This window comes from Mirounga angustirostris, unplaced genomic scaffold (assembly GCF_029215605.1).
Source record: "Mirounga angustirostris isolate CCGP_5_RB_7025 unplaced genomic scaffold, mMirAng1.0.hap1 SCAF_1, whole genome shotgun sequence".
Taxonomy (NCBI): domain Eukaryota; kingdom Metazoa; phylum Chordata; class Mammalia; order Carnivora; family Phocidae; genus Mirounga; species Mirounga angustirostris.
In genome coordinates, this window is record NW_026991709.1 from 94167347 (window position 1) to 94182384 (window position 15038).

The 15038-nt window shown below is 43.8% G+C and overlaps 1 long non-coding RNA gene across 1 annotated transcript; it reads right to left on the reverse strand.

Moving 5' to 3' along the window:
• Positions 1-1360: 1360 nt before the first annotated feature.
• On the reverse strand, positions 1361-11085 carry LOC135362223 (uncharacterized). Its single transcript, XR_010406701.1, has 3 exons — positions 10898-11085; positions 9304-9456; positions 1361-2015 (listed from the first exon to the last, which is right to left on the reverse strand). It is a non-coding gene; the product is annotated as an uncharacterized LOC135362223 (long non-coding RNA).
• Positions 11086-15038: the final 3953 nt, after the last annotated feature.

A 15038-nucleotide genomic window follows, 5' to 3' on the forward strand; every position in this document is an offset into this window, starting at 1 on the left:
TTGTCATCAATCTCAGTGAAGTTCAGAGGTATTTCCTTGTAGTCACTACAGCTTAGTCCTTTGCTGGTTAGAATCCACACATGTGAACAAGAGCCCAGAAGTTCCGGTGAAGCTACATTTCTATCGGATGACAGCGTGACTGTGATTGGATTTGTTGACAGTGTTTGGCAGAGCTTCCAATCCAGATTCTTTCGACTAAAGCCAGCAGGCAAGAGGAAGCAGAAACAACATGTGCAGTGAACTCATTAAAAATGTTTTTAATATGATCAGCCTTGCTTGGAAGAGCTGAGGGTTGGGTGGTGGGTAGGGGATCTGTAATACTTCCCTCCAGCTTCTCAGATAGTCCCTAGACTCAGATTGGCAGAAACCTCCTAATATCTCAGAACTGCAAGGGGAACACAAATTAGGAAGCATCACCAGATGCCTTCAAAACCAGCATTTCAATGAAATAATGTAATACAGTGGAAAGACCTTTGGACAAAAAGAGAATCAGGAAATGTAAGTTGAGCCCCAGTTCAGTGATCAAACAGAAAAGTTGTCTTGGCCAAGTCATTTCCTTTCTGGGCCTTGGTTTCCTAATCTGTAAAATGAGAGAGGTCTAGTGTATCAATGGTTTGCAAATAGTGCTCCTATGGACCCTTCAGGAAAGAGCAGATAGGGAACCCTACCAAGCTATTCGTTATTTTAGGTATTGGGGCTTTCTTTGAAAAAAGATTTCTGCCACTAAAAAATTTCAAAACTTATCGATTAGATGTCCTTTAAGGTCTCTCTAAGAAAAAGTACTTTGAATTCACAGCAGTGGTTTCCAAATTTTTTGATCATGCAGACTAATCAGTAAAAATATTTTTGCCAGGTATTCCCAAAATAAATATTCAAAATTAGATATGTATATTACTGTAAAATATATTCCATACAAAGCATTTCCCCCAAAACAGGAATGTCAAAAGGGAGATAAAAGTGAAACTTTTAAAGTAAATCATAAAAAAATAAAGTAAATCATAAATCTGTTCTTTAACCATTAAGGACTTTCATTATCAGTAATGATACTTTCATTACTTAACATTAATATTAAAGCTTTTAGTGAAAGTAATACCATTTGTATATGCCATATCTTGATTGGTTGGTCATTGTTTTTCACATTACTGCATTGTATCTGTTAATTTTCTACTACTACAGTAGGGCTCAGAGTAAGATATTCAATACTAATAGTGCTTTGTGTCAAGATCTACAAACAAAAATTAAATAAACAGTCTATGGCTCTGGGATTTTCAGAATCATTCAAAGATCACAAGATATTGGAAGATGGTAAATTCAGGGCTCTTAATTCCAGACAAAATATTCCACTCTGGTTTAAGCAGAAAGGTTTTATTAAAAGATAGTAGGAATTTTACAGATCTTTGAGAGGATCAGAGAACCAGGCTTGGATGCTTTCATAACTAGAAGTGCCCTCGCATAGCACAAGACTGACCTCGTAAAACATAGTGGCTGTCCCTGCCTGCTTTTGAACATGAGGCTTGGGGTTGGATGCTAGAAACTCCAGCACCACTGCCCTAGGAGTTCTGGATGTCTCTGCTTCTGGGCTTGTCTGAAAATCCAGTTGCTTCCTAGTGATCCCTGCCTACGTGCTCTCTCTGCTTCCATATCTCTGTAGGTGAGTCTGCTGCTAGAAGATCTGCGCATGACTAATTGCAATTAACAGGGTGGATCTAGTCATGCTGTTCCCTAAGGAGTCCTGGTGAGGAGAAGGGACATATTGGGTAGGATGGCTGAGAATGAAGAAAGAGCTCTCCCCTTCTCAGGAGGGGCCAGAGTCCAAATTACCAAGTCCATGAAGGCAAAGCTTGGCTGGCAGCTGAACTGGAATTGATCTTTGAGTGGTCCTGAACAGGTAGTGGAGTGGGCACCAGGGCTTCCAGGGAACAGCCAGGCTCAGCTTCTGGGGAGTGGTTTGGCTACTCTAGGCGAGGTCAGCTTGTCAGAGTTCATATGAGGGAGGGCAGAGGCCAGATCCAGACCTAAGGAAAAGGAGAGCAATAATGAGTTGGGAGGTTACTGCTCTCAGGCAACTAGGGTGGTCTCAGGCCCGGGTCAAAACAAAAGCTAAGTAAGATGGACTCAACACACAGGGTGAGAGCCAAATGCTCAACACTTGTCCAGAACCAAAACCCACTTGAAACACGCTTTTGATTCTGGACATGGGAGCAGCCACCCCTCACCAGACTAATCACTGGGGTAAAGGCGCTTCTTTCTACTACCAGCCCAACCTCTGAGGCTTCAGAGCTGACCAGACTATAAGTATTCCTAACCGACAGGCCAGATGGAGGCAATGCTTTAGTTGTTTACTGTTGCACAACAAATCACCCTAATGTGTTGGTGTAAAGGAATAATCATTTTATTATGTTCACAGAGGATGTGGATCAGGAATTCGGACAGAACAGAGGACGATGGCTTATCTTTGCTCCATAATATCTGGAACTTTAGCTGGTAAAATTCAAATGTCTGGAGGTGACTCAGTCAGCTGGAATCCAGGGGCTGGAATCCGCTGGGGACTTTTTCATTCACCTGCCTGGCATCTGAACTGGGATAACTCAAAGGCTGGGCACAGTTGGGACTATGGGCCAGAGAACCTATGTGAGGTCTTTCCATGTGGATTGGGCTTTTTACAGTGTGGCCACCGAGTTCTGAGGTGGAGCACCCAGGTGGGAGCATTCAGAGAGCAAATGTTCCAAGACACCAAGACCCATAGGCAGAGGCTGCACGGCCCAGCCTTGGAAGTCATATGACATCACTTCTGCTCTGCCTTATTGATTGAAACAGTTACAAACCTGCGTAGATTTATGGAGAGGAGACACAGACACCACCTCTTGATTGGAAGGGTGTCAAAAAATTTGGGCCATATTTTAAAACTTCCACTAAGAGAAAATAAGAAAAAGAGGAAAGCTCAAAAGCACATCAACTACATATAAATACTGACTGATGCTTGCTAATAAACTAACCCAGTTTAGTTTATTTAAACAATAAAATAATGGAAGACTTGTCATGTACTAAGGAGTGTGTTATGTGCTAGGAATACAGAACTAAGGCACAACCCTCAAGGAATTTACAATCCACTGGAGAAGACAGATGAACATACATTGTTGTAACTAAAGGTAAAGTGAGGAAAGTAAACCAAGACAGATAGTATACAAGTGCTGCAAAATAGCCTAGAGTAAGGGGTAATTAATATAGTAAAGAGCCTGTGCTGTCTAGGGGGAAGCATATGAAGTTAGAAGTTAGACCTGGATTTGAATCCCATCGTCACCATTTCTTAGATTGAGCTATGTAAAAATGCTTTTTCATCAGTAAAAAATAATTGAGTATCAATTATTTCATATGGTTCAACCCAATACTAGCTAGGTCACCTTGAAAAAGTCACTTAACCTCTAGAAACATCGGTTCCATCACCTGTACAATGAGGTTAAAAATATCATAGAGTTATTTAGAAAAACAAGATAACATTTGCAAAATGTCAGTATGGTCCTTTATACAAAGTAATAGCTTGAGAAACAGTTATTTGTAATTATTATTACTATCTTAGAAAGCTTTAGAGAGAAGGCTGAATCTGAGATGACATTTGAAGACTCAACATGCTTTTTTTTTCTTATTTATATTTATATATTTATTTATTTATTTTAGGTAGGCTCCACACCTAGCATGGAGCCCAACACGGGGCTTGACCTCATGACCCTGAGATCAAGACCTGAGTCAAGACCAAGAGTCAGACGCTCAACCAACTGAGCCACCCAGGCACCCCTGAACATGCTTTTGATGGCCAGATAAGGGAGGTGGGATGAGTGATTTTAGGCTGATCAGAAACATGGGAAAAGGCTGTTTTTGTGATTCTACTTATAGGTGATATTTGGTTCTGCATTTGTTTTGGGGCCTAGACATTTATTTTGAATAAAATAAAGGTTTTTTGTTTTTTTTTAAGATTTTATTTATATATTTGACAGAGAAAGAGCGAGAGAGGGAACACAAGCAGGCAGAGTGGGAGAGGGAGAAGCAGGCTTCCCGCTGAGTAGGGAGACCTATGTGGGGCTCGATGCCAGGACCCTGGGATCATGACCTGAGCCGAAGGCAGACACCCAATGACTTAGCCACCCAGGTGCCCCCAAAAAAGGTTTTTATGGACTAAATAATCTGCAACCCTGCCTTCCGAAATCACTGAAGCATTCTGCTTAATAACTAAAAATGTTGCTGAAATAAAAAAAATGAAGTCCTTGCTGAATACTGAATACAAAAGGGAATGAAAATCCTGGCAGCCTGTAGTTGGGGAACAGGAAGCTTATTTGAGAACTCAGAGCTTAAGTTTCAAAACCTTCATGGAATCAAGACACGAAGCTCTGTTTCAACACTAGTTAGGAAGTTAAAACTGATATCTTTGCATGAAGTTGGTTTTCAAAGAATTACACCATCAGTGAAAGGCTGATCTAGAAAATCATCAGCTCACCAGAAAAGACATAACAAGAAACCTTCTATTTCATCTGGCTTCTAGGTTACAAAGAAAAAAGTCTCCCCAACAACACTTTCCAATGGACCTACTATTACTTATGTCTGGTTCTAATTACACTTCCTCCATCTTTTGGAAAACGCCAGGGAGATAAATAAACTTTAAAGCTGATGATATTTGGGGCACCTGGGTGGCTCAGTTGGTTAAGTGTCTGCCTTCGGCTCAGGTCATGATCCTGGGGTCCCAGGATTGAGCCCCACATCAGGCTCCCTGCTTAGCGGGGAGTCTGCTTCTTTCCCTCTGCCCTTCCCCCCACTTGTACTTGCTCTCTCTCTTGCTCACTCTCTTTCAAATAAATAAATAAAATCTTTAAAAAAATGAAGTTGATGATATTCCTTATACCTGATATTTGATAAAAGCAAATGTAGGATGTGAGGGAGATCTGGCTGCAACATCTGTCACCCCATTGATCACCAGGGTTGATTCAGCTGATCTGGCTGGCTAGGCAAGTGTCCCCTTCCTCCCTCACCATTCCATGTGTGTCCCTCCTGAAGCTGCAACTCCCTCAAGGAGGACGACTTTCCCCGATAGAGGAAGACCGTTCTTCTGTCAAGGGTATATGAGTAGCTGCGCTCCCCTGCTAGAAGCTCCAAACAAGCTCTAAACGTCCATTTGTAGGAGAACATAGGGTAGTCAAGCTTCCAAGACTCCAGACACATCCAAATGAGGTGCTGCATGTGTTAGTCTGCCTTTCTTTAGGAAAAAATAAAAAGGAAATGTAAAACCACTTTGGAAAGATAAGTCTTCAAGTAATATTTAACATGATTTCCACAGATAATGTCTTGCTAAAGGTGAACTAACAATCCAAAATTCTAAAGTATGGGAAAACAATTTATTTGAGCAATGGTCAGTGGATACATCAAACAGCAGGATTATGCCTCTAGCAACCTTAAACAATAGAACTGTCACATAAAAGAAACATGCTTAAAGTGTTTAAAAACTTAACCTTGAAACTGGAAATAAGAGGACAACAAGGTAGTGTGAAAAGATAATGGGAACATCTAAAAAACCAATAAAATTATAAAAATGAAAAAAACATAATTGAGATGGAAAAAGTTAATCAACAGGTTAAATAGTTGATTAGACATAGCCAAAGAGAGAATTAGAGAACTTGAATATAGATCTGAGGAAATTATCCAGAATTAAACACAGAAAGAGATAGAATTTATTAAAGAGAGGTAAACAAACATGGAAGATAGCACAAAAAGATCCAATATATACCTACTTAGAGATCAAGAAAGAACAAATTGAGAGGCTGAAGGAGAGGCAGTTTTAAAAAAGGTAATGGGGAGCCCTTTCTAAAATTTTTGAAAAACAAAATCCTCACATTTAGAAAGGGCCACGAGTTGTAAGCAAGATATGGTTTAGCACTGGAGGGCAAGGAAAGTTGGATACAAACACCCCTCGAGGGATGTACAGTATTCACTATCTTGGCTTCTCTGCATTGGTGCTCCCACTGCATCCAGAAGTGAAGCTGTCTCCTAGAGCCCTTCAGAATGCCAAATGTCTTGATGAATACAATATATACAATTTCAGAGTTTCGGTTCAATGCCAACTAGCTAAGGGAAAACCTGGGTATGAGTTGGATGGTAATCTTTTTGCCTACAGACTATTTCTTCTAAATGGGTATGAGCCCAGACCAATTTTATTTATTTATTTATTTATTTATTTTATTATTTATTTTATTTTTTTTTTTAGATTTTATTTATTTATTTGAGAGCGAGAATGAGAGAGAGAGAGAAAGCATGAGAGGGGGAGGGTCAGAGGGAGAAGCAGACTCCCCGCCGAGCAGGGAGCCCGATGCGGGACTCGATCCCGGGACTCCAGGATCATAACCTGAGCCGAAGGCAGTCGCTTAACCAACTGAGCCACCCAGGCGCCCCAAGCCCAGACCAATTTTAAACTTATTATTGTTTCTCCATGCAACAGAAAATTCTTCCTCAGTTTGAAAAGTATTTTTCAAGAGTGTTTATAAAATTGATTTGGAAATTTTTCTATTAAAACCCAGCATAACACCATTGTATTTTTAAAAACATTTGAAGTCCAAATCTTACCATATGTCAGACTTCTAGTACATCTACAGGAGCTCTCAAATTAGATAATTCAACAGATCAGTTCCTACAGTTTCTTTTGGGTACAATTGATTCTCTGTACTGAAATTGTTTCTTTCCCAGTCTCAGAACTGTGGTATGCTTCCTAACCTTTGGAAATGGACTGCTTATAAAACGTTTGCTAAGAGACATGCATCATCATTAAAAAAAATAGAGCTTTACCTCCATAGATATGTTTCTGGGAAAAGTGAGTATAAATCAAATTTTTGTAAGTCAAATCATATTTTAGATGTCTCAAGGGAACTCATTATTTAATAAAATAGCATGGAGAAAATAATCACATTGTGATGTGGCTTTTCATGAAGCAGGGCCCACCTGTATCACACTCTGTCATGGCTGTGGGCTTCACTCTATAGCTGAGTTTGAGGGTAGCCAGGTCTGCCTTGGACTCAAGTCAAGGGAATTAAGTTACTGAGTACTGAGATCTTGTTATGAGGCAGTCTCCTTTATAAGCTGTGTCAGCACGGGTCCTATAGTTAGTACTTTATAAAGACATGGAAAATCTGCTATATCTATAAATTTAAAAGTACATTAAGCAAATTAATTTACTTTGATGATGTCTATATTTTCTTATGTCAGCCATAATTATTTGTTTGACTAAAGAATTTTAAAGTAGTGCATATGTAAATTTCACAAATTTATTTCCTGGCAGGGATCTAGACTTAATCAATGGGTTCCTGTATTGATAATAAGGATAACAACTAGATCCATGAAAATCAAAATTTAAAAACACTAAACAAACAAAAAAATCATGTAAACAAAATCTTTTTAAAAAAGAAAGAGCAGGGGCGCCTGGGTGGCTCAGTCGTTAAGCGTCTGCCTTCGGCTCAGGTCATGATCCCAGGGTCCTGGGATGGAGCCCCACATCGGGCTCCCTGCTCTGCGGGAAGCCTGCTTCTCCCTCTCCCACTCCCCCTGCTTGTGTTCCCTCTCTCGCTGTGTCTCTCTCTGTCAAATAAATAAATAAAATCTTTAAAAAAAAAAAAAAGAAAGAGCACTTTCTAATCCCATTAAAAATCACTTTCTCTTTGAATTGCCTGTGTGGCTTCCATCTTACAGGGAGAGAATATGGTAAAACAAATACATTAGATATCTTTGAATTATGACTTTGTATGTATTGTCTAGCAAGACTTGCAATCAGGTAGTCAGGGGAGGAGTGGTGTCTCCATCAGTGAGTCTTGGTGGCTCTCATCATCTGGCCCAGATCCTGTTGCTTCAGTTTGTTTGAGGGATGGTCAGGACACCGCTTGTGTGGGATGAGCTGAGTACAGCCCTGATTTATACTGTGAGTAGGAACAAATACACAAGAATCCCTTGAAAATATGTAGCTAAAATCCAATCACATACACACACATTAATGCCCATTCAAACTGCAATGTTAAGATCTAACTGCCCCAGCCAGTTTTATATACAGCAAACGCCTCAGACTTCAGCTATTTGAGGGGACAATTTGCTGAGCAAAGAAAAAGTATCTCATTGTAGATGGGAATGGAAAGGGCAGTGTCCAAGACCCCTGACCAACACACACACACACACACACACAGTAAGTCTTATCATTATGCAAATTATAGAATGTTAGAACTTAGAAGTCTAAATAGCTTCATTTGTCAAATTTCTGTTATGCAGGAGGCCCTTCTTACATGGTCTTAATCCTCACAATAACCCTGTAAAATATACATATTTATTTCCATCATACAGAGGAGAAAATGGTGACTCAGAGACATTCAGCAACTTGCCTAAGGTTACACAGCTGGTAAAAAGTAGAAATGAGATTTGAACCTCCAAAGGTTTGACTCTTAAAGTCTTTCAATTTTAACTTGCTATTCCCGGGTTTATCTAATGTATAATGGCTCTGAAATCTGAATATTGCTATCTTTTCCTAACACTGGCAACCATGGCTTTCAAAAGAGTTCCAGAATTTTTGATGGCATTTGTCCTTTTTATTTTTTGCAGTCCCCGAAAAGGGCTCACTTAATAGTATATACAAAAGCTACTTTTTAATTCTTGAAGATCTCAACTTTGAGCTACTGATCATTTAGAATGCTGACAGCTTCCAGGCTCCAGAACCAATGGTCTGAGTAATGAAACTAGAATATGCAGATGTCACACAGAATTCTTTCTATCCTAGATTAAAAACCTCTTCTCTAGAGAATTTTATGGAGGAGAAAAGTAGAACTTAAGTATTCATACAAAAAGCTTTAAATTTGACTGTGTTCTAGGTTCAGTATATCAGGTTTGTGATTGAGCTCAAGAACCTCACAGAGAGAGACAATACCATATTAAGTACTTAGTGATGTAAAGCATTGTGCTAGTCTATGGGAAGGGGGGTTAGGGGTATGAAAAAGAGGTAACAGTTACTTTAGCTTTATTGTTCACAAAGCATTTTTAGACATTGATCCCACGGAGGAAGGAATGACTATTTCCCTGATGTATTGAGAAAACAAAGCTTAGAGAATATAAGGCAGGAGTCCTTCAAGAAGCCTATAGCTGAGAGGGGAAGGAAGAGGTGGAAACAAAGAAGTCTAATGTAAGGAGGGAGAGATAAATGTCAGAGACTTGACAACAAGATACTGGGGTGGGGGTGAGAAGGAAGTGGAGGGGTGTGTCATTCTGGTGATGACCAGAATCCTGGGAAAGCCTCACCGGTGGTCTTGAGTCCAGGAGTCAATTGGTGAAGAGGGCAAGAGTTTCTGCAAGGGGGCAGAGGAGTTGTAGCGTTTGAAGGGACAGGTTCATTGGCTCCACGCTCTTCCATGACCAAGCAGACAGCAGGTTAGGTCATGGAGGTGTCCTGATCTAAAACAGAAGAAAGAAAAACGGCCAGGCAACATTCTAGAGCACCACTTTTCAAACTTCGACAATCAAGTGAATCTCTTGCTAAAATACCAATTTTGATTTAGTAGGTCTGGATTGGGACCTGAGACACCGTGTTTCTAATAAAGTCCAGGTAATGCTTGATGTTGCTGATCCGTGGGCCACACTTAGAGGAGCATCCACTTCACCTAGGAGCGTTAGAAGAGCAAGACTGCTTGGGTCTCACTCCAGACTTACTGAATCAGAATTCGCATTTCAACAAGATCCCCAAGGGGTTCATCTGTACATCTAATTCTGAGAACCACTTTTCTAGGTTCTTCTTTGATCATTAGAAGGGACTCAAGGAGGTCCAAACTTTCCTTGGCATCGCATACCAGCAGTCTGGTCTCTCTCCGGAGTTCCTGTTCCCACCGGCAGAGATTTGTGCCCCGTGGAGCTGCTCCTCCTGATCCTAAACCAGTAGCAACTCCGGGAGTTGATCGCCTCGTAATCCTCGTCGTTGGGTTCCTTTCCACCCCAACCCGCGCTTCCCCGGGGCGCTCCAGCTGTTTCCCACCCCCACGCCCAGGCAGCTACTGTGCACAGCTGGAGCCCTAGGCAGCGGGCGCACCCGGAGCTGCGGCGGCCGGGGAAGCCAGGCGGGGGCGCCGCAGACTAGGCTGTGCGGGAGGAGGCTGTTCCGAGCCCGCGTCCGGAGCGACGGGCGGGGGAGCGCGAGCTCCGCATCTGGTGCCAACCAGTACGGCCCTGGCGCGGCCCCACATTCCCACACCGCGGGAGCGGCGGCTCGCTACCTGGGAGGCGGCGCGCACCACCCCAACCTGTGTTTCATAAACCCGTCGGGAAACAGTTCCCAGCCTCGAGGGCCAGTAATCAGGCCGACATTCTCTCGAAAGAACTGCTGATTATAATTCCCGAGCTGGGCGAGGGCCTCGGGGACCTAGATTTTAAGTCGACTATATAATATCATTAGCATCATTATTAAAAGCCAGCCACCCCGCCCCACCTTCCCTTATATGCACGTCTGAAGTTGGGGAGGTGGAGGGGGGCAGTTGAACGACCAGAGGGTTGCAGCAGGATTGTAAAACCTAACGATTTGCTAAGAAATCGGGGCCGAAAAACGCAATTTACAAAACTGCGAGTTTTACAAGGTAGAGAAGGTAACAGGGCAGAAAACGCACGGCCGCCGAACCCTCGCCGCGCGTGCTCGCAGGAGCGGGCGGGCCGCGAGCGCGCCTCTTTCCAGCCGCGCGGCCCGGGCCGCGCGAGGATTTCGCAGGAAGAGGAGGCTGCCTTGGCGCCTCGCACCCGGCGTCAGCGCATCTCCGAGAGGGCCACCAGCGCCGCCGTGAGCCCCATGCGGCCCGCAGCGCCCCTTCCCTGGCTCGTCGCGGAAGCCGCACTATCCCTGCCCCTCGCCCACCTCAGCCGGGCTCTCTTCTCGCCTCGCCGGCGTTTGAAGCACGCATTTCACCGCGAGCTTCCTTTTCAGGGCAAAGCGCAACGTGCAGTTTAAAGTTAACACCTCCACGCAGCCACTGCTGCGGGGATGTGCGCATTTCCCCCTGCGTATGTGTACGAGTGTGTGTTTCTCCAAGACCGTCAGACTAAACGGACACTCTTAACATTTATTAAAGCCTACGTGTTCTGTCTCGAGGCTTATCGGGTTTGTCCAAACGTGTGTGTGTGTGTGTGTGTGTGTGTACGCACGCGCGTGCGCGCGTGTCTCCACCCTCCTCTCGCCTCCCCACCCCCGCCCGTGCAGGGCGAAGTAGTCTTATATAGCGATGATAAATATCCCTGTTGATCACTTGATTGATTACCTCCCTGAAAGGTCACGCGGGCTCGCAGTAATTTCCTTTTGCCTAAGGCTCCCTTTTCACTTTTACTCCGGCACGACAGCTCCGAGTACACGGGATCTTTATTTTTTATTTTAACCCCTAAATGCAACCCCTCCCGAAAACAATGCAGACAAGAAAAATCGAATAAAATCAACTCGAGACCTTTTAGCTCACTCGCAGTCGCCTTCCCCATCTCGCTCCTTTCTTTCTTCTGGCCCCCGCCCCTCCTACTGCGACCCCCTCTCCCCAACTCAAATGTATTCTAGACACTATTTAATAGATGAGTGTCTTGCAAGTAAACTCAGGCGTCCCTTGGGTCTGCATTTCATGTCTGTGACTCTCTCTTTCTCCCGTGGACTAAAAATTCGGATTTAAACCACTAGACAAGCTATTAATTTAGCTAGACTACCCAGGGTCCTGAACCCAATTAATTTCTAATAATTATAGCCCAAGGGGGCTAGATAGATCTCCCTGCCTCTTTCTTTTATTGCCACTCCACGCCACCGAGGTCAGCGTATAATAATAAAGTGTATATTTTGAAAGCGATCTCCAGAACAGTGAGTTATTGCAATGAATGAAAATTGTTTCCATTTTGGCTAATTGAGCCCGTGGCCGAAAGCTAGAGCTCTGAGACTAAATAAAGAGGACTGTTTCCTTTCAACATGAAGAAACCCCTGCCTAGCTCTGGTCACCCAGTGAGAGTTTAATTTCTTAACAGCCAACCTGAAACCCAGCGTTGGGTAAACAGTATTAATAATTGCATTACAATGATTAAATTAATCTTGCTGGTAACCAGGAGAATATAGGTTGAATAGCAAGATGTAAAGTTCACTGCACAAAGACAATAGGCCAAGAAATACCTCCATAAAGAATTCAAACTTTCTTCCAAAGACACTGTGGGGCTGGTTCAATTATATTTCGAGGAAAGGAAAAGTTCCTGTTGCATGCAATGTATTGAAAATCAGTTCTTTGCCGTTTTTAGCATTTATTAAAGAAACATAGTTGGAGAAAGGGTATACTTCTCTTGTCTTCTTTCATGACCCCTCTTCCTTTCAACTCCCATCTTGATTTCTCTACTTCTCCCTAAAAAAATTCCAAAAAAAACCAACAAAAACCCCGAAACAAAATATGACAGTAATAAAACAAGCAAATCCAGACAGCCCCGCAAGCTCTTCGACTTTCCAAGGAGACACTGTTTCCAGGATGCTCGCTTCCGTTGGAGAAAACGCAAGGAAACGTTGGCACTCATGCCCCTCAAGGAAACGAATTTCAGGAGGAGAGGGAAAGGTGGGTGGTGGGTAATCGGGCAGCGGGGGCAGTTCGGCCAACTTGTTGGAGGCCTCCTTTCTCTTGGGCGAGCGACAGCTTGGACGTCCCGTCCGAGGGTTTTGGGAATCCGAGGGGCCGCTGAACAGAAAGTCACCTGCTTGGGTCTCACGGCTGAGACTTGGGACAGGTGGAACCGACGGGGTTCCTGTACTTGGAAGTGGGAATCCGCCCAGGTCCGCACGCCGGGGCCGCGGCGCTGCAGGCGGCGAGCGCAGTCAGCAGCTGCTGGGCGTTTGCTCCATCAGGTTAAACACACTTGAACTAGAAACTTAGCTTTTTTAGTAACACTCACCTAGGGCAGAAAGCAAATGAGAGAGAGAGAGAGAGAGAGGGAAACCCAGCTTTCAGGTTTGAAAAGAAAAGTGATGATATTATGAATACTTCACTAAAAAAAACCCAAAACAGCAAAAAAGAATGATGCCTTGTCTATTCACAATGCTTTGGCCCTAGGGCACAGAGGAGTTTGTGTTTATTATTTCAGTTGGAAGAGGTTGGATTTGCTCGTGTCCCGAAACTCTTGGAAAGACCAGGCATTCGCTGAGGCGGCCGCGACCCCAGGGACTTTAAAAACCAGAAGGGGAGGGTGCTCCAGCAGCGCTTCACCCCCGCGTCCTTCGCTCTCTAGAAAAGTTTAAAAGACTGGGATCTTTAAGTTTGGGAACTCCGATTTTATTTTCTTGAGTCCATATCCTACCCAATTCCGTTCACAACCCCCACCCCACCCCTAAACCGCCACGTGGTTTATAATTTCTCAGCGGAAACAATCATCGCAGCTTCACGTATGGGTCTTCTATTTAATCTTGGGGTTGGTTCTATGGTACCTTCGTTTCCTAGAAAATTCTCTGGCACTCCTCTTAACCTCCTTTCCTCAAGTGGACCAGGATATAGGACCCCCCTTCCCCCCCCATAAGATGAAAGGAATTAATGAGAGCAGCAGAGGGAAGGATAGTAACTCCTTTTATTATTTTTTTTAAGCTTCCCGGGGCTGAGAAGGTGAAATGAAAAGTCCCAGGCAGAGCCTCCGACTGTTCTGGGAGCTCTTCCTCCCTATGGGGTCTCCTTCTCCTCTCCTGGGGGACAGGGCCCTCCAGGTTCCGATAGATGGTAGGGGTCTGATCCTCCAGTGCAGCCTCTCCATCCTGTGGCCTAGGTGAGGGTCCCCAGGGAGTCCTTAAACTGATCAGAAGCAGCTTCTATGAACATCATGCCGGCCAGCCTAGTGTTTCTCTCCCTAGAGACTCTATTACCTTTCTAAAGGTTCTCAATCCCCCACTTCTCCTTTTCCTCTGGGGTCACTTACTGGTCAGAGGGAAGGCACTACTCCATCTAAACCGAGGGGAGCCTGTGAACTCACATTCACAGACTTCTGGGTATCCACATTCAGAATGTTGAAGTGCCTGGTGCTTTTACACCCAGCTCCGCTGTGTGTAAGTACAGCACCCGGATGCACAGAGCAACAGGAATTGTAGTCTGACTGGAAAAACAAAAAACAAAAAACAAAACCCACCCGCCTCTTCAGTCCAGAGGCAATGATAAGAGTACTCTTGTGTCCGTCTGGTGCTTACCAGAACCTTCTCTTTTGGAGGTTATTTTACTCCTACTCTGTGCAAGTCTTTCCTTTGCTCCCTTTCTTTTCCTCACATTTCAACATTACACATTTGTCTCTCTTGGGACCTGTACTTGGTTCCCCAGGGACCTGTATCTTACAGCCACATGCTCCCAGAATTACACAGCTCTGGAGAAAGAAATGGTGGGCATCCTTAGCCAGGGTGATCCTTTGAATTTTGACTTCCTCAGAGATATTTTATGAGCCATTGGTGAATGCCCTTTAGGCTTGAACCTTACTGTTTGCTCAGGACATTCTCAGTGATCTCTCTTCCCCTCCCCTGCCTTTGCCAAACTCATGCCCAGGGCTTGCTTTTCTTTTCCTTTTCCTCTAACTGGAACATCAAGGATGTACTGTTGCAGCACAGAGACTGAAAAGATTGTAATTTTCTTTCACGGTGTCTGGCAGGATTTGCAACAGATATTATTGGGGACATAAATAGTTCATGGAAGGTATTGAACAAAACTGTTTAATGCAAGGAGGTTGTACCAAGAGAAAATCTATACGTAGTTGAAATTGATTCATACCTTGAACACAGCTGGCCCCTTTAGGATTTCCCCATTTCTATATGCCCACTTCATTGGTAAATCCTGTAATTAAAGCAAGTTTCAACAATGTATTTTTTAAGGGTGGGGGAGGACTTTCCCCCCACCTCCTCTTTCTTTTGACCCCAAAGGTTGTGGGTTTAAGCGAATGAGTGAAAATGGCTGGCAGGCTGAACTGCAGCAAGAGGAGATGGGGGCAGACTTGGGGGAGGCCGGAAGGTGACAGCTAACCTCAGGGACGCA